Below are 20030 nucleotides of genomic sequence, written 5' to 3'. Positions count from 1 at the left end.
AGTATTTATTGTTTGTGAAGTCATGATGCCTGCCCTGAAAGTTAAGTGTTTTTGAGGATGAAATTGATAAGGCCCACATTGTTTGCTCAATATTATCTAAGTTCTGAATTTAAATTAAGCATACAACAAATGCTTGTGTATATGCACACAATGCCAAACAATTATTATAGATAATCCCTATTGTTTGGTTGCATTGGAATTCTGTTGTTAGGATTATGCTTTGTGTCATTTTCAAATATTTTTCCTAAACCTGATTTTCATGCCCTAACTATCAGAATAGGATTTTATCTTCTCCCAATTGCTCACTCCATGTGTAGTGAATACCTGTAACCTCAAGGAACATCTGGTATTTTTATACATCCATTTAAGAAAAAAAAAAGTTATATCCTAATAAAACCTTACATTCCTTTGATTATTTTAACATTCACTAATCTATCAATGTTTTTATTATATAGATCATAATTCTTGGGTCATAAATGCAACTAAATGATTTTTAAAAGATTCATTCAACACATCTATTTAGTGTGTACTATATGTGAGGAACTATCCTAGACATTTGGCACAAAACAGACAATGACCCTTGCCCTAAAAATATTTAAATTCTAGTGGGGAAAAACAGACAATAAGCAATAATCATAAAATGGATGGATCAGAAATATATATGGAGAGAGAGAGAGAGAGAAAGAGAGAGAGAGAAACACACACACACACACACACACACACACACTATGAGGTAACTGCTAAGTTATAAAAGAAAAAGAGAACAAAGCTAGGTAGATGGTTAGTTTGTTGGGAAATGTTAAAGTTTTAAAGAAAAAGGGAGAGAACAAATGAAAAAAATTTGACCTTCCTCTAGAAATTGTGACTGAAGAAGATAGATTACAATCCCTTTCTCCTTTTACAATTGGGGGTTGTTGTTTTTTGCTTCTGTTTGCAATCAACTCCCAGCCTAAGTAGTGTGATAGAAAATCTAATGCACCAAACAAATAAGCTCTGAAATAGCCAATGAAAGAAGCCATTCCTAAAGAGTGAGAAGTTAATGAAGAATTTTTAACAGCCTATCGACTCAGCTTCACTCTGTTACATTTAAATGGCCTCAAATGGGATGTGAAGCCTAACATATCACGGAATAGTATGTGGTTTCTGGTGGCTTCAAACATTCTCTCATTAATCCTAGTTGCTGGATACATCAGCAATACCAAGAAGTTGGAAAAGGTCTGTGGCCTCACCTCAAATTTATTTCTTTTGTTTTAAAGAACTAAACAAAATTCTAAATTCTAAAAATGTTCCTTATTACAATTATTAAAAATGCATTGTTTTAAATGAAACTAATTAATATCCCATTAATATTGATGTTTATGACTAGACACCATACTCCAACAAAAAATTAAAAATGCACTTGTACACGCATACCAGTATCCTGCTGTATTTATTACCTGTGTCTGTGGGTTCATATTATTAAGTCATCTAATACATCTAAAGTCCCAAACATGCTACTTTTCTCATACTATATAAGCACTATGTGTATCTTGGCTTTTAGTTTTGTGTATGTATTTCTAAATTTTGAATCTATATTGTGTAGCGCTACATGCCTTGCCCATAGAGGCTCTATACTATTTAGACACATTCCTGGGTACCTCTGCATGCTATTCTCTCTTTCACTCAAAAAGAGCATCCCTATCTGCGTGGAAAATTAAAGGATCACCACATTCATGACTGACCTGAAACGTGGTGTCTTTAAGGATACTGGTCTTTTTATGTGATTTCTAAGACATTAATCGATTCATCTACCCTTCTGGAGCACCCTGATCCTTTGAAAACTATTGCCATCATCTTTTCTCTCTTCATCATTGTCAAGGCTGCTTCACCTCATTTGTTGAAGGCTTTGCAGTTAGGCTTACTCTGTAGCCCAACCTAGCTATCGCCCTCTTTGCACTGAATGCTTCTGAACAGCCAAACACTGTAATGTCTCTTTTCTTTTGGGTGTGCATCTCTTATATATTCATCACCATCCAATTGATGGTGATGAATATATAATCTGCTTTATCATCTGCTTTATCATCGAAATCTGATATTCAGACATCCTTTGTCTGACCAAGCCTTCTATTTTCATATCCCCGTAGCTTCCTTTTTAATCACTTGCCCTAAATGTATTATTTAATCTCATCAATACCTCTAAGATTTGACCCCTCCACTGTCATACTTTAGGACTTCTGTTAGTCAATCTGAGCCTTAGTTTCTTCCCTCTTTAGGATATATTCTTTTTGTATATGCGTGGTTTTCTTTTTCTCTATTCCCCTAGAAAGATATAAATTTTGGTAGAACAGAGATTTTTGTTTATTTGCTGTTGTCTCTCTAGGCTCCTAGGACACAGTAAGCTCTCAACAAATACTAGCAGAATGAATTTTTGAATCACCTTAAAAGTCACCTCAGAGCCTGGCAGGCATGCTTAGTGGTTGAATGCCAACCTATGAACCAGGAGGTGATGGTTTGATTCCTGGTCCAGGCACATGCCTCACTTGTGGGCTCCATCCCCAGTGTGGAGCCATGCAGGAGTCATGCTTCTCTCTCATCATTGATGTTTCTATCTCTCTTTCCTTCTCCCTTCTTCTTTGAAATCAATACAAATTTTTTTAAATCAACTAAAGGATACCTATTTTGATAAGCCAAACTCAAAGAGCTTCCACCTCCACTCTAATTCAATCTAGAAATATGCCTCTTTGAGCTTAGTCATTGCAAGTAGCAGATCCAGAAATTTACTTGCTTATTATTCATACATTTTATTGAAGTCATTAACACATGGCAGGTACAGAACTTTCACAGGCTTCTATCAACACACCCACTTCTTCAGCAGCTTCCACACCCATTTATTTTTTCTTCCCTCTTTTTCTATCAATGTGACATGTGTTCATCTGTAATCCCCATTCCCTATGCACAATAGATTCTACCTTTCATGCCTCATCAAGGACATCACTGCCCTTGCTTCCTTTCACTACTTTACACTATGACTTTTAACTCTCCAAAGAATCATCTGCCTATGATATGCTGCTTTTATTCTGATTTTTAATGAAAATTCCTCTTTACTCTATCTACTCCCTCCTGCCAGCTAAAATCCTTTTCTATGTGTTACTGTGCAGCAAATCATCTTGAAAGATAAATTTATACTATATTTTCTATTTTCTCAGCTTTCATTTTTTTAAAAGTATACTTCCATCTGATTTACATCCTGCCACACCTTCAAAAATGACCAGAACAAGGTCATCAGTAACTTCTGTGTTACCAGATGCTCAATGCTTTCTATCATTTTTATTTGGAAATAATTTCATACAAAAGTTTAACAATAAAAGTAGTTCAAACCACAGCATAAAATCTTTCCATTCTCTCTCTGTCTCTGTCTTTCTCTTCCTCTCTTTCTACCTACTCACTCTCAAGCAAAGACACATGCCCCAATTTTTCTCTGAAATAGTAGAGGGCAAGTTTTATATATAATTGATAGCCCTTTAATCCTAAACATTTCATTGCATATTCCCTGAGAATAGGAATATTTTTTTACATTAACACAGCACAGGCTATCTGTTATCTTCAGATGTTTATATAATACCATAATTTTATCTCACCTACCATTCATATTCTAAATTTGTAAGTTGATAAAATAATGTCTTCATATGTTACCCTCACTCTCCATCACCCAGGGACAGGATGTTCTCTAGAATCAGTTATTCCATATCATTGTCATATCTCTTTAGGATCTTTTATCCTTTGAGATAGTGTGGAGGGACATGGAGAATATTATGCTAAGCGAAATAAGCCATTCAGAGAAAGACAAGTATCACATGATATCACTCATATGGGAAATCTAATGAACAAAATAAAATCGATCTAGAGACATAGAATCATGGGGCAGATTGTTCAATCTCAGAGGGCTGGAGTGGGTGGGTGGACGGGAAGAGATCAACCAAAGAACTTATATACATACTAGAGGCCTGGAGCACAAAATTTGTGCAGGGGAGAAAGAGGGTCCCTCAGCCTAGCCTGTGCCCTCTTGGAATCTGGGACCACTGGATCCTAACTGCTCCCCTGTCTGCCTGCCTGATCACCCCTAACCACTCTGCATGCCTACTTGATCACCCCTAACCATTCACCTGCCTTCTAATCATCACTAACCACACTGCCTGCCTGATAGCCCCTTAATGCTCTTCTATTATAACTTCCTGATGACCCTAACTGCCTGCCTGATTTCCCCTAAATGATTCTCCCTTTCTCCCTGCTGCCACAGCTTCATTGGGAAGGACATCCAGAATGACGTCTGGAAGGTTGTTTGATGTCTAATTAGCATATTATGCTTTTATTATTAATCATATGTATAATCCATGGACACAGACAATAGTATGGTGAAGGCCTGGGGCTGGGGGGAAAAAAGGGAGAAGTCAAAGAAAAAAAAAAGAGAGATATGGAATACTTTCAACAGTAAAGATTAAAAAAAAGAAATAACTTTAAATAATTGCCAGTTTTGTAGCAAAAGAATAAGTATAAATTTGACAATGATGCTTTAGAGATAAAGTATTAAGAAGAAAGGATCAGTGTTGGATAGGGCTGACTTAAGATAGTGTTATAGAGATTTGCCTCCTAATCTGAGTTACTATTTTCTGTTTCTTATATAAATACCTTATAAGTGTACTTTGTATCTGTTAACTGAAGGATTGACCTCAGGAAGATGTGCCTACAAAATTAGGGAGAAAAATAAACTTGTATAGGGGAAAAATAGCCTACTTACTAAAACATTTCCATAGGTTTGTCTTTTATGACATTGTCTAGTGGCCTGATGCACGAAATTCGTGCATGGAGGGAGGGGTTCCTTCAGCCCAGCCTGCACACTCTCCATTCAGACATCCCTCTCACAATCTGGGACTGCTGGCTCCTAACTGCTCACCTGCCTGCCTGCTTGATCACCCTAACTGCCTCTGCCTGTCTGCCTGATTGCCCCTAACTGCCCTCCTCTGCTGGCCTTATCTCACCCCCAACTGCCTGGTTGCCCAGAATGATCATTCTACCAGCCTGATCTTGCCCCAACTGCCCTCCCCTGCAGGCCTGATCTTGCCTCCAAGTTCCACCCTCTGCGGGCCAATTTGGTTTTATTTAGTCAGTTTCTATGCCAGTCAGTGTCAAAAGCTCCACCTCCTAGAAAGCCATTGGCTCCTCACACTTCACCTAGATTTGATTCTGATTGATTGGTTCCTACCAGTCAGTATCAAAATCTCTGCTTCCAAAGCAATCATTGGTTCCTTACAATTGACCCATATTTGGTTCTGATTGATCAGTTTCTATTCCAGTCAATGTCAAAAACTCAGCCTCCTAAGCAGCCATTGTATCCTCACAGTTGACCAGATTTGGTTCTGATTGGTTGGTTTCTATGCTAGTCAGCTTCTTTGGGCCTATCAATGGTGCCTAATCAGAAAGGTGGGGCAGATCAGCAGCCCTGGTGGAGGACTGGAGAGAAATGGAGGCTTGGCTGCTTGGCAGACTGAGAAAGAAAGAGAGAGAGGCAAGTGCTGATCAAAAGCTGCCACAGAGGCAACAGATCAGTCCCTGCTTCTCTCTTCAGGCCTCTCTCTGGCCTTGATTTGCAACCCCATCAGCAGTTAGTGCTGGGACACTGCACCTCCAGTGGAAGCAGTCAGCACTGGTTTGCCATGGCACTGGCTGCAGGACTGACTTCTGTTTGGTTGAACCTCATTCATTACTGGTCATTAGGGTTTTTATATATTAGGATATTTCTTAAAAATACAGTATATCCCCCAAACAATATTTTTGATAATAGAACATTTCTTCTTTTGGGCTGAAATAGATGACTTTGTGTCCATCTTGCATTATCATATCTGGAAGCACACAGCATGCTTCATTGGTGATTGTAATTTTGTACACACATGCAGGGTGTCAATTTCTCCATTTTATGTTTACTGTTATTTTTTTAATCCTTACAAAGTTTAATAATTTTTTTCTGTCTCTTCTTGGAATTTCCTTCTAGACTTAGCATCCATAGTGATCTTGCCTTATCCAACCTTTACTATGATTATTGCAAAATGATGTTTTCCAACTTCAGCCTTTCTTTCACATTTACAATTATCCTTTAGCAACATACTAGAAGCAACATCTCTTCCTACTACCTCTTTTTATCCATTTACTATTAATATGTTTCTTTAGAATTTATAAAATAAAAGTTTATTTTATATTTTATATTGATTTTTTATTGTATCTAGAAAGTTCTTATACTATGCTCAGCACATGTGTCAAACACAAGGCCCGCGGGCCAAATCCATCCCGCCAGGCCTTGCAATGTGGCCCGCACCGCGCTGTCATCACTGCACTCCGCTGCGTTTCCATCACAATGACAGTTTATGACTGTTCAGTAAACCATTCGGCCCGGGATTTAGGCTGGATTTTAGATTTTGGCCCCTTCTCTGATTGAGTTCGACACCCCTACTCTAGAGGAATGTATTCATATGTTTCTAGTCTTTGTGTAGATTTCATTTCATACTTAGATTGTTCATATATTTAGAACTTATTCTTGTATGTAGTATGGATCTAACTATATCTTTTGCCAAAGATTGTTTCAACACTTTTGTGAAAAAGCTACACTCTTTCCCTAACTAGTTTGGCTCAGTGGATAGAGCATCGGCCTGTGGACTAAAAGGTCTCAGATTCCATTCTAATCAAAGGCATGTATCTTGGTTGCCAGCACATTCCAGTAGGGGGTGTGCAGGAGGCAGGTGATTAGTGTTTCTCTCTCATCAATGTTTCTAACTTTCTATCCTTCTCCCTTCCTCTCTGTAAAAAATCAATATATATATATTGAGGGTAGCTTCCCTTTCTTTCTGTGTATTGGAAACTCTAATGTCAGTCTAAATCTCAAAGATAAGTGAATGCATGTATATATTTAGGCTTGAATCCCTGAAGGTTTTTTAAGTCTAGTACTTTTATAAGATATGTGTCAGATTTTAGCATTCTAGGCTAATTTTTCCTTGTACTCAATAGATTCTTTCAATATGTAGATTAAGATATCTAATTTCCAAAAATATTACTTGAGGTAAAATTTTAATTAGTTTACTTCCATGTTGTTTTATTGTATCTTCTTTCTTACCTGCAACAATAATATGAATGCCTGACCTCCCTTCCACATTTTCAATTTCTATTCATCCATTTTTACTTTTTAAAATCTTATTTTCATTCTCTTCAGTTTTATGATTTTCTTAAAAGTCTTAAATTTTATATTAAACATTATAAAATTTTCTTAAATATTATAAATATTTTTAAAATATGTTTTATTGAGGAAATGAGAAGGGCAGAGAGATAGAAGCATCAGTGATGAGAGAATCATTGATCAGCTGCCTACTGCACATGCCCCACATTGGGGATCAAGCCCACAACCTAGCCAGGCATATGCCCTGACCAGGATTAAACTGACATTTGATTCTTAGGTCGATGTTCAACCACTGAGCAACACTGGCCAGGCTTAAGTTTTGTTTGTTTGTTTGTTAGTTTGTTTTTAATTCTGGTGTTCCTTGTGTACCTTCCAATTTAGTCTTTAGTTTTTCTTCTTTTTAAATATGTTATTATTGGTCTCAGAGAGGATGGGGTAGCAAGAGAGAGAGAGAAACATCAATGATGAGAGAGAATCATTGATTGCCTGCCTCCTGCACACCCCACACTGGGGGTAGAACCTGCAACCTGTGCATATGCCCTGCCTGGGAATGGAACCATGATCTCCTGGTTCATAGATCCAAGCTCAACCATTGAATGAGCATGTTTCATTCAATTTAAGGTACTATATTTCAATTTTCTTCATATGATGGTTATTCTGGAAGTCTTTTTATCAGCAGATTTTTTTGTGCATGTCTAACATGTTGCAATTTTGTGTGATGTGGTCTGCCGTCTTCCATTTTTATTTATTTCATGGATATGGTTTCTAGTTCAGGGCTGTCTTTGATGTTCAACCTTTTTACATTTGTTTTTTGCTTCCAATATCTGAGAGTGATTTTAACTCGACTCTATAAGACCTCAGTTCCTTTCTGCTATTTTTCATAGAATTGTTTAGTGTCTCCTCTTCTGCTCAGTGGCCACAGGTGGGGAGTGGGAGGTTGTAGGATTTTTTTTCTTTTTTCTTTTACTTACAGGAATTTAAAGGTTCCCTCTCTCTGTCTCCTAACAATGTTGAAAATGTTGATCATGTGTAGTTATATTTGTTTTCCTATTGATACTTTAATTGTTTTGGAGAGAGAAAGGGAGTTTTAGAATTATGTTACTATTTGTTTTTCCAAACTCCATTGGTCAATTCTCAGTCTGCATTTTATCTGATTTATCAGTAGTATTTGGCAGTGATGGTACCTAGTAACGTTCTTCTTCTGGTTATACTTTCTTCATGTTACTTTTAAGACATTACACTTTTAGTTTTCCTTATAACATTGTCATGGATCTTTCAATTTCATTTGCTGGCCATCTTCTCCCAGACCCTCGTGTTTTATATCTGAAATTGCAGAGTCTCACATAGAGTTTTTACTCAACACTTGCACTTCAAACCGACCTCTCAAAATCAGGATGTTCTCAATTGAACTCTAATCTTCCATCTTCTAAACATGCATATACACCCTCCTTTAGACTTTTCTATCCCATTGAATATTGCATTATTTTTAATGATATAGACCCAGTGTCAACTTTTGACTCTTCTGTTTCTCTTAAATCTTGCAACCAATTCACTAAGAGATCCTAATATGATTAATTATAAAATAATTACAGTTGAGCATTTTCGAACATCTCTGCTACTCTTAACACCCTAGTGTGAGCTGCCATTATTTTTCATCTGGACCACTGCCACACCCTCTTAAATGTGTCTTCTCTTCATTACTTATAGTACTCAGAGTAATTCACTTTAAAATTAAAATTCCTTTGCTCAAACTCTCCCAGGGTCTCTATTTCCCTCAGTGTATTAGCTAAATTTATTATTATCATGCCCTACAAAATCTTACATGATCTGCCACTCATTGCCTCTATTATCTATATGAATACCATTTGATTATTCCATTTCAGTTGCCTTGGCTTCCCTCTTGTCCTTCAAATAGGCAAGGTATTTTCCAGCATTGGTACTTTACATTAGTAATTCTTTCTGCTTAGAACACTTTTCATCCAGCTACTTACACAGCTTGCTCTCTCACTTGCCTCACATATATACTGAAATACTGCCTTCTCCATGAAGCATACCCTGACCTTCCTATTACTGTTATAATTTGGTCTATCCACCCTGTCATGGTGCAATAGAAGGAAAAAAAAAATACATGCTCCTCTTCTAAAGGTAAAAGTGTTTTGCCTTTTTTCCAGTCAAAAACAGATATGACATGTACATGGAGGCTTTTTATTTTCTTCTTCAGTTCCAGAACAATCATAAGTCTGGTAATCTTTGAGGAAATAATGCACTCTAGAGAGACCCTGGTAAAGAAATGTCTAAGTAATAAGCACTGGAAAAATTAGTAGTTTATTTCCCTATGCCTTTCATTAACCCCCAAATTGCTCTGTAGAACACAGAATGAAACACTGCTGTGGCAGAGTCCTGTATCTGTTAAGGTAACTCACAGGTGGCATAAATTAGGTACTTAACAAGGGCTGATAATTCATTCGGCGGTTAGGAAAAAGTTTAAGGCATTAGAGCAGAGTGAGCTTGTGGAGGAATTTCCACGAATCTCTTACTTCTAGACAGCATTGATGCATGCTACATTTTTTTTTTTTTAACTGAAATCTTGAGGTTTGGGGAAAGGATAAAATGTAATATAATAGGTACTTATCTTTAAATCCCTCCTATTCTTAGCATATCTCTGAGGAACAGCAACATTTCTACAGTTTGATGTGAGAAATGGTTGAGAGTAAAGTTAAGAAATTTAGAAAACTATTTAATGCTTTGCAACGCCAGTTATAAATCAACCAAAAGGTCTCTTAGAAACTTGATGGAATTATTGGGTTACCCACAATATGGTTTGTGCCCAGAAGTTTCAGAATCAGGGAAAGGAGGTCTGTGTTTACTAGGTAAATGCCTCTGGCAATTTTAATTAAAGAATAAAAGTTTCAATTCTCCTATTTGTAAGATAGAAATAATAATGTCAACTTTGTAAGGTTCATACGAGGACAAAATGGTTGTAAAATGCTGTATTAGTTATCTGTGGCAGCCGTGACAAATTACCACAAATTTAGTGGCTCAAAACAACATTTATTATCTTACATTTCTATAGAGCAGGAGTCCAATATGGATTTTACTTGCTAAGATCAAGGTTTTGGCAGGGTGCTTTTCTTCCTGGAGGCTCGGAAACATTTCTTTCCTTACCTTCTCCAACTCCTAAAGATCATACACTTTTTTTGGCTGATAACCCCTTCCTCAAACTTCAAAGCCAATGCTATAAGACTAAGTTCTCATGCTGACATGTCTCTACTTCTATTTTTTCAATTTCTTCTTCCACTTTTAAAGACCCCTGTGATCTCCTTGCAGCCAGCTGGACAATCTATAATAATAAAAACATAATATGCTAATTAGAGTGGTCAGCCAAACAACCTTCCGAACCTCATTCCAGACGTTCTTCCAGATGAAGCTATGGCTCTAGGGGCCAAGACAGAGGAAGTTAGGGATGATCTGACAGGTAGAGGAGCAGTTAGGGGCAATCAGGTAGGCAGCCAGGAGCAGTTAGAAGCCAGCGGTCTGGGATTGTGAGAGGGATATCCCCTGAGGGGAACTGGACTGTGAGAGGGTGTAGGCTGGGTTGAGGGACCCCGACCCCATGCTCGAATTTTGTGCTCTGGGCCTGTAGTCTAGGATAATCCAGCTATTTTTAAGGTCATCTGATTGTTATCAGAGAAATGTGTAGATGGTCAGTCTCTGTTGCTAGTGGGAGTGAGGCTCTTTGAGTACAGTTGGAATAAGCACATGAGAGGATAAGCTGTGATAGAATTACATCCTTACATTTCTACAGTCCCATTTCACTTGATCCAGTCCTAGAAGAAGTGCAGCAGGGGATTCAGTAGTACCATAAGCAAAGCCAGCCTCTGAAGTTTCCCTCCCATGTTGAAATTGGGTCGGGTACAGCATTAGTCTAGTTGCAGTCCATTAGTTCATTGTGTGTGGGTCCACATGGCCATGAGCCATGTGGGTGAATTCACAGGTGCCCAGAGAGTGTGACCCTACAATAAGAGTCCCAGGAGAGCAAGAGAACACAAAGAGCAACAAGGGAGCTTACACTTTTGTTTAGCAGATAAAATATCTCCAATCTTCGTATGCTTACAGCAATCATGCTCACTCTGGCCAATAATCTGTTTCCAGGTATGACTGACAGAAAAGTATCTTTACTATGTCACTCAGACTTTACTGGGCATGTGGTCCTGCCCTCAGTGATCTGTGGGGAATAGTGCTGGGGAGTGTTAAACTGCAGCTTCCTGGCAAAGCTGCACACATGAAACACCATGCCTATATTTGGTCTTCCCTTTGCTCCTTTCTTTTTATTAATAAACAGGTTATGTCCAGCTGGCACAGTTCAGTGGTTGAGCAGTGACCAATGAACCAATAGGTTACTGGTTTGATTCCTGGTCAGGGAACCTGGCTGGGTTGCAGGTTTGATCTGCAGTGGGTGCCATGTCTGAGACAGCCCATCATTGTTTCCATCAATTTATTCTTCTCCCTTCTTTTCCCTCAGAATCAATAAAAATATTAAAAAAGAATAATTAGGTTATATCACAATGGTATCATGATTAATTAGCAACCTTAATTATATCCCTAACCTTAAATTCTATTTGCCATTTCACCTAACATATGGACATGTTCAGGGGATTAGATTATATAATCTTTAAAGGACCGTTATTTTGTCTACCACAAGTGCTAGTTATTGAAAGATTCTTCAGTTACTGTTATTAGTCTTCCATGGTGATAACACAGTATCAGCTTCATACTATATTTTTGTTGATTAAATGAGCTCACAGAAATACTAGTAAATGGGAAAACGATAGCTCTTATTGTTTTAGTAGTAGCTATAATTTAGTACTTAGAGTCTACCCTTTTTGTTTGCTTGTTTTTCTGTGTTTTTTGGTTTGTTTGCCAGTAAAATAAACATTAGTGAATTATATTTCATATTATTGTGAAAATTAAAGATAATATGTGTAGTGTCCCTAACACTTATTGGTTGTATAATATTATATTTCTTCCTAATAGCTCTAATTCTTCTATTTCTCATCTATAAATTGGGGTCAATAATTGTATATAACTCAGAGGATTATTTCAAGATTGAATTAGAAAATATACATTAAGCATTTAGCACAGTACCTTATACCTATTAAAAGGTTCCATAACAAGTTAGTCATTATTATAATTTGTGATAATACAAATCATTACTATCTCTACATGTTCTATTATTCGTGACTCTTTCTCAAAGGACTCCCTCTGAACCTCTAGCCAGGCTCACGAAGGAACAAAGAGAGAAGACCCAAGTAAACAAAATCAGAAATGGAAGAGGCAAAGTGACAACAGACTCCACAGAAATACAATGGATTATTTAAAAACACAATGAACAACTCTGTTCCAACAAACCAGACAACCTGGAGGAAATGGACATATTCCTAGAAAAATAAAACCTTCCAAAACTCAATCAGGGAGAATCTAAAAATCTCAATACGCCAATAACTATGAAAGAAATTGAAGCAGTCATCAAAAAGCTTCCAGCAAACGGAAGTCTGGGCCAGACAGCTTCACAGGGGAGTGTTACCAAACATTCAAGGAAAAACTAAAACCTATCTTCCTTCACTATTCCAAAAAATTCAAGAGGAATGAACACTTCCAAGCTCATTCTATGAAACCAGCATTACCCTAATACCAAGACCAGATAAAGACAGCACAAATAAAGAGAATTACAGGCCAATATCCCTCATGAACATAGATGCCAAAGTCCTCAACCAAATTCTTGCAAATCAGATCCAGCAGTACATCAGAAAGATCATATACCATGACCAAATAGGATTTTTCTGGGGATGCAAGTATGATACAATATCCACAAATCAATAAATGTGATATATCACATAAACAAATTGAAAGATTAAAATCATATATTCATAGCAATTGATGCAGAAAAAGCTTTTGATAAAATCCAACACCCTTTCTTGATTAAAAAAAAAAGACCCTTAGTAAAATGGCAATAGTAGTATGATACCTCAACATAATAAAAGCCTTATATGACAAACCTACAGCCAACATCATACTCAATGCGCAAAAATTAAAATAATTTCACCTAAGAATAGGAACAAGACAGGGATGCCAACTTTCAGCACTCCTATTTGACATAGTTCTGGAAGTGCTAGCCTTAGCAATTAGACAAGAAGAAGAAATAAAAGGTATCCAAATTGGAAAAGAAGGCATAAAACTGTCATTATTTACAGATGACATGATACTGTACATAGAAAACTGAAAAAACTCCATTAAAAAATTATTAGACTTAATGAATGAATTCAGCAATTTTGCAGGACACAAAAGTGAAGCCCAGAAATCTATGGCATATCTATACATCAATAGTGAACTTACATAAAAATAGACTAAAAAAAATCTGATTTACCATTGCATACACACAGAAACATTTAAGATACCTAGGAATAAACTTAACTAAGTAGGTAAAAGACCTATATATGGAAAACTGCAGGGCATTGAAAAAAGAGATAGAGGAAGACATAAACAAATGGAAGAACATATCCTGTTCATAGATTGGAAGAATCAATATCATTAAAGGGTCCATAATTCCCAAAGCAATCTATAGATTCAAAACACTCCCCATTAAAATACCAAAGGCACATTTCTCAAACCTAGAACAAACTCTCCAAAAATTCATCTGGAATAAAAAAAAAGACCTGAATAACTGCAGAAATCCTGAGAAAGAGGAACAAAGTAGAGGGATGTCAATACAGATTTCAAACTGTATTACAAAGCCACTGTTCTCAGAACTGCCTGGTACTGGCACAAGAACAGATATATAAACCAATGGAATAGAATAGAGAACACATAAATAGACCCAAGTCACTATGCTCAATTAATATTTGACAAAAGAGACAAGAACATACAATGGAGTCAATACAGTCTCTTCAATAAATGGTGTTGGGAAAATTGGACAGATATATGCAAAAAAAAAAAAAAAAAAAAAAAAAAAAAAAAAAAAAAAAAAAAAGGAAGAAAGAAAGAAATAAGACCGCCAACTTACACATACACAAAAATAAACTCAAAATGAATAAAGGACTTAAACATAAGACCTGAAACTATAAAAATATGAGAGGAATCCACAGACAGCAAAAGCTCAGATATATGTCAAAGCAATATTTTCACCAATACAGCTCTTAGGGCAATGGAAACTATAGAGAAAATAAACAAGTTGGACTACATCAAAATAAAAAGCTTCTGTACAGCAAAAGAATCCATCAATAAAAAACAAGAAAGCCCATTGCCTGAGAGAATATATTTGTGAATGTTATCACAGATAAGAGTTTAATCTCCAACATTTACAGGGAACTCATACAACTTAATAAAAGGAAGATAAACAACCCAATCTAAAAATGGGCAACATATCTAAATAGATACTTTTTGAAAGAAGGCATAAGGAAAGCTAAGAGCCATATGAAAACATGATCAAAGTCACTAATCATCCGAGAGATGCAAATCAAAAAGACAATGTTGTACCATCTCACACCTGTCAGAATGGCTATCATCAACAAATCAACAAACAACAAGTGCTAGTGAGGATGCAGAGAAAAAGAACCGTCTTATACTGCTGGTGGGAGTACAGACTGGAGCAGCCACTGTGGAGAACAGTATGGAATTTCCTCAAAAAAACTAATAATGGAACTTCCATTTGACCCAGTGACCACACTTCTAGGAATATATCCCTATAAACTAGAAACACCAATCAGAAAGGACATATGCACCCCTATGTTCATAGCAGCACAATTTACCATAGCTAAGATTTGGAAACAGCCTAAGTGCCCATCAGCAGATGAGTGGATTAATAAACTGGTTCATCTACACAGTGGAATACTATGCTGCAATAAAAAGTAAATAATTCTTACCGTTTGCAACAGCATGGATGGAACTAGAGAGCATTATGCTAAGCAAAATAAGCCAGTCAGAGAAATATAAATATCACATGATCCCACTCATTTGTGGAATTTAATGAACAGCATGAACTGATGGAAGAAAAAAAAACAGATCCAGAGACAGAGAAACATTGATCAGACTGTCAAACCTCAGAGGGAAGGTAGGGGAGTGTGGGGGGGAGGGGGAGAGATCAACCAAAGGATTTGTATGCATGCATATAAGCCTAACCAATGGACATAGGCACCAGGGAGGTGAGGGCATGAGTCAGGGGTGGAGAGGGCACTGGGGCGTGGGGGATAAGGATACATATTTAATACTTTAATCAATAAAGAAAAAATAAAATAAATAAAATAACTCCCTCTTGAAAGATTTCACAGTTTTCTTGGAATAATCAATGCTATATTAGAAAACTGGGAATGTGTTCACCATGGACAGATGGATTCAGTCTCTTCAAGCCAAAGCAAATTACTCCCTACCTGCGGAATCCCTCCCTTTTCCAGGGACCTATTGAGGTTTAGTGAAAAGCAAAGATAAATGGGCATTCTCAGGCTGACCATAAGCCAAGAGTGGAGGACACATCCTTGCCAAATCTGTCGATACGTGTACTAGATGCAAAGCTGCATTGTGCAAACTGTAGGAGTCCTACCTATCTGAATAAGATCCTGAGAAGCATCTGCTATTTGAAGACTTCTGTGGCCATTCTTATTCATTGGCTTCCATTGTTGGCCTGAGGGTGTTACTTGAGACACTCTTATTTGGTGCATTTCCCTTAAAATTAGTTTGTCCATATGTCCATAAGTTACCTATTAAAATGTAACATAAGTCTAAGCTTTTTAGGAAGAGATAGAATCAGACCCTTTTCTTTTCCTTTAGCTTTTTTATTTTGGCTAATTTTTTGTTCAAAAGTGAGAAAATGTTCTGTGCTTTTTGTTGTTGTTGTCAAATTCATATTATATTTATAGGCCTCTTTGTTTCTATTCTTCTGGTACTTTTATAATGTTTTCAACCTTCTTATTTACCTAGAAAACTTCTTTTGATCATTAAAAATCTGTCTCAGATAGTACCGTATTTTTCGGACCATAAGACGCTCCGGACCATAAGACACACCAGTTTTTAGAGAAGGGAAATGAAGAAAAAAAGATTCTGAAACAAATAGTGTCCTAAAATATTTTATGTGCATTAAAACCCAACATCACAGTCATAAACACATGTAATCAACCCTGTAAAGTAAACAGCAGCATTTAGAACCATTTTAGAGCCGGGCAAGCACACAGAGACCACACAGAGCCGGGCAAGTAAAAAAACTTTTTTTTTAAAGTATATGTGTAGGCTATATTTGGACCATAAGACGCAGGGACTTTTTCCCCCCACTTCTGGGGGGAAAAAAGTACGTCTTATGGTCCGAAAAAAACAGTACTTCCTTCTCCAAATCTTTTCCCAAAATTGTCAATCTCTTCTTTGCTAAGTGACTTCAGGTCTTAAATTGATTATTTCATTTCACTTAAAACATTTAATTATAACTTGTTGCTTTACTATTTGTATTACCAACTACTCCATGATCTACTTGGGGAAGAAAATTTGTCTTTTCTATCTCTATGTCTAAGATAGCATCATAGTCCCTAGAAGATTGCTACAAGTTTAGCAATTTTTTTAATCCTCATCTGAGAATATGTTTTGTTTTGTTTAATTGATCTTAGAAAAAGAGAGGGAGAAAGAGAGAGAAACATCGATCTGTTGCCTCCTTTAGTGCTCCCACAGGTGATTGAACTCACAACCCAGACATGTATCCTAAGTGAGAATTTGAACCCACAACCTTTTGGTGTATGGGAGTATGCTCCAACTAACTGAGTCACTGGACCAGGGCAAAAGATTAGCAAATTTTTGACGAAAAAAGCAATGGACTTAGGATTATTTGAGTTTTGAAAAGCAGACTCTCAAACTAACAAGCAAAACTAAAAGTTTATGAAAAGTATCTGGGAGTATTTCATAAAACTGAAGATTAGGAAGCATTGAGCTGTAAGTACCTTGGATGATTCAGTCTCTCACTAATGAAAAGCCTTTGATCTCCTTTCTTTGTCACTCTGGAGACATCTTCATTCTTTCTCTCTTCAGACTTGTTTCCCTGCATCCCAAGTGAAAAAGGAAAGAAGAGTGATACTCCAATATGACTCCCCTGATTAAATGTCCTTTCCGTTCAATCATGAATCAAAGAATGACTAGGTATGTTGTTGCTGTTTAATCTTAATGGGAGTTTTGCTAGAGAAAGAATTTGATTGACCCTTTTAGGTCAAATGGCATTCATACACTCATTTAAAAAGATCAAGAATTTGGAGACTTAAGGTAGAATTACTTCTGAGGTGACATCATGGGACCGGTAATAGTCCCAGATAAGGACAAGGACTATGTGATTGGATTGGGCGACACCTGTCCACCTCACCTAGCTAGGAGAAGTCATTGAATTCTTAACATCTTACAATAAATAATTTTACTTAAAGTAAGAATCTAAGGTTATGTAAATAGCACTGTTCAACTTGGTGAAAGACTACTCAGAGGTTAAGGTCATTGGGAAAGACCGCATTTAGACTCTTAGGCTGAGTCTACTTTTGCCTAGCAACCAGAAGCTTCGGGGACTTTGTTGGTGTCTTTCGCATGCAGAGCCACTGTTAGTGGCTGCTGTGTATTTATTAAACACCACCAGTACTCATTATGGATGTGTTAAAAATTCAGATCCTTAGAGAACTCAGTAGATCGAAGTATTGACTCCTGTTTCACTTTCCCCATCTGTCCAAACATCAATAACAACAGTGTATGGGGGTCTGGAAGCACTGGGCTAATGTACCTTCCTTCGATCATAATTCCAGAGTTCGCCTTAATTAAGATTGATTTTTGCCCCTATGTTGTACATCTCTTAACTAACAGAAAAGTCGCAAGGGCACAGTTTAAGCATTAAAGAATGTGAAGATTGAAGAGGAGAGAGTGGAATCAAATCTGGTGCTTATGGAGTCTAAAAACTGCATGGCTAGTATGCTTCAAGTAAATCCTCAAGCAGATTTCAAAGGCATTGAAGGAGTCACATAAGGGCACTGGAAGAATGAATTGCTCTTCTGATGCATTTTCCTGCGTATGCACTGCCTGGGTGGATTATTGTTTATGGGAGGAAAGAAAGGTACTTTAGATTAAGCAAGTGAAGGCCACAGCAGGCCGGAGTTGTTTGCTTCTTTTCTTAGACATTTTCAGAAACAGCCCTATCATCAACAAAATCCTGAGTGCTCATAATACTGCAGGCTCCTTCAAAAATACTTGTCCTCAACAAAGGGACTGTGCAGTGTCTGCCCTCAAGCAAATTACAATCTAGCATAGAAAGTAGATGTGGCACTAAGAAAAAGGGAAAGTGAAATCACACAATGTATGAATAGAGATGCTACACAAAGAGATTTTGATTAGTTATGACCCTGCACCTTCATCCAGCTGCTGAAAGAGGCTTCTTTGGGGAAATAACTTTCAGGGTTTTTGTTTGTTTGTTTTATATATATATATATATATATATATATATATATATATATATATATATACTAAAAAGTCGATTGTTGGAGGAGAAATAAAGTAACTGTTCTAAGAATTTTGAATGTTTATGCTAGAATTTTTAACTTAATATTTATTAAAGCCTATCACAAGAATACATGGTCTTGATGTTTGTGTGTGTTTGTATATGTGTGTATGTGTGTGTGTGTATGTGTGTGTGTGCGTGTGTGTGTGTGTGTGTGAGAGAGAGAGAGAGAGAGAGAGAGAGAGAGAGAGAGAAAGTTGTATACAGACTACTTACTTCTTTGCTTCTGTAACAAAGATAGATTCCAACTGTTACTCTCTTGTAGTAAGCATTACATGTCACACAAACTGACACAGCACATTTCAAATGATTGTTTTTATAACTATTTAAACAAATACTGTAATAATTGCATTTTTTCTGCTTGGTTTTCTTCCAATTTTTGCTTCAAATCAGCTCTAGGAAACCTATTGTATATTTGTGTGATTTAAATATTCAATGTGTTTATGTGTAACATCTGGGGAACTCTGATAGGGATCATTAGGGGGTTTGAGATTAGAAAATTCTCATGTTGGTTATAATAGAAAAGGAAATTATTTCAAGGATTCAGGGTCTTGGACTCCAGTTACTAATGGATCCATGCAAATATATAGTCAAGGCCTTTCCAAGGTCGTCCAGTCTCTTGTCTCTATCCTTTCCAAAGAGCTTCTTTGTTATCCTCTGTGAAGACTAGACTACACAGTCCCCAAGGGAATGTGTGAATGAATGAGTTAAGAATGAGAGAAAGGCAAATATGATGGGTATTTTATCAAGGTAAGAATGTATATTCTGTGTGTGTGTGTTCATTTATGAAAACTAATATGGATACAGATCCGGCCTAAATGAGCAGTTGGACATCCCCAGATGGGTCCCAGATTGGAGAGGGTGCAGGCTGAGCTGAGGGACACCCAACCCCCCGCCCCCATTCACAAATTTCATGCAACAGGCCTCTAGTGAAGATATCGATATAAAAAGCTATACAAACACAAATAGGATTTTAACCATAAATTACTTATATCTCGTTTATTTGTGATAGTTTGTTAGCACTAACAACAACAATAATAAAAGCTTCTTATGTTCTAGATACTATTCTCATTGTATGACCTGGTACAATTGTAGAAATAATTATATGACACAGATTTTTCTGTTATTTCCACTTTATGGGGGAAAAATTACCTAAGTTTAAAGAGGATATATTAGTGAATTTTGAGGTAAATAAGCTGGTATATAAACCTAAGAAATACAGTTTGTAGAGTAGGGGTTTTATTTTTTAATTTTTTAAATATGTTTTTTTATTAATTT

Source organism: Pipistrellus kuhlii, unplaced genomic scaffold (genome assembly GCF_014108245.1).
Source record: "Pipistrellus kuhlii isolate mPipKuh1 unplaced genomic scaffold, mPipKuh1.p scaffold_m20_p_8, whole genome shotgun sequence".
Lineage (NCBI taxonomy): Eukaryota > Metazoa > Chordata > Mammalia > Chiroptera > Vespertilionidae > Pipistrellus > Pipistrellus kuhlii.
The sequence above is the reverse complement of the archived record's forward strand: the minus strand, read 5'-3'. Positions refer to the sequence as shown.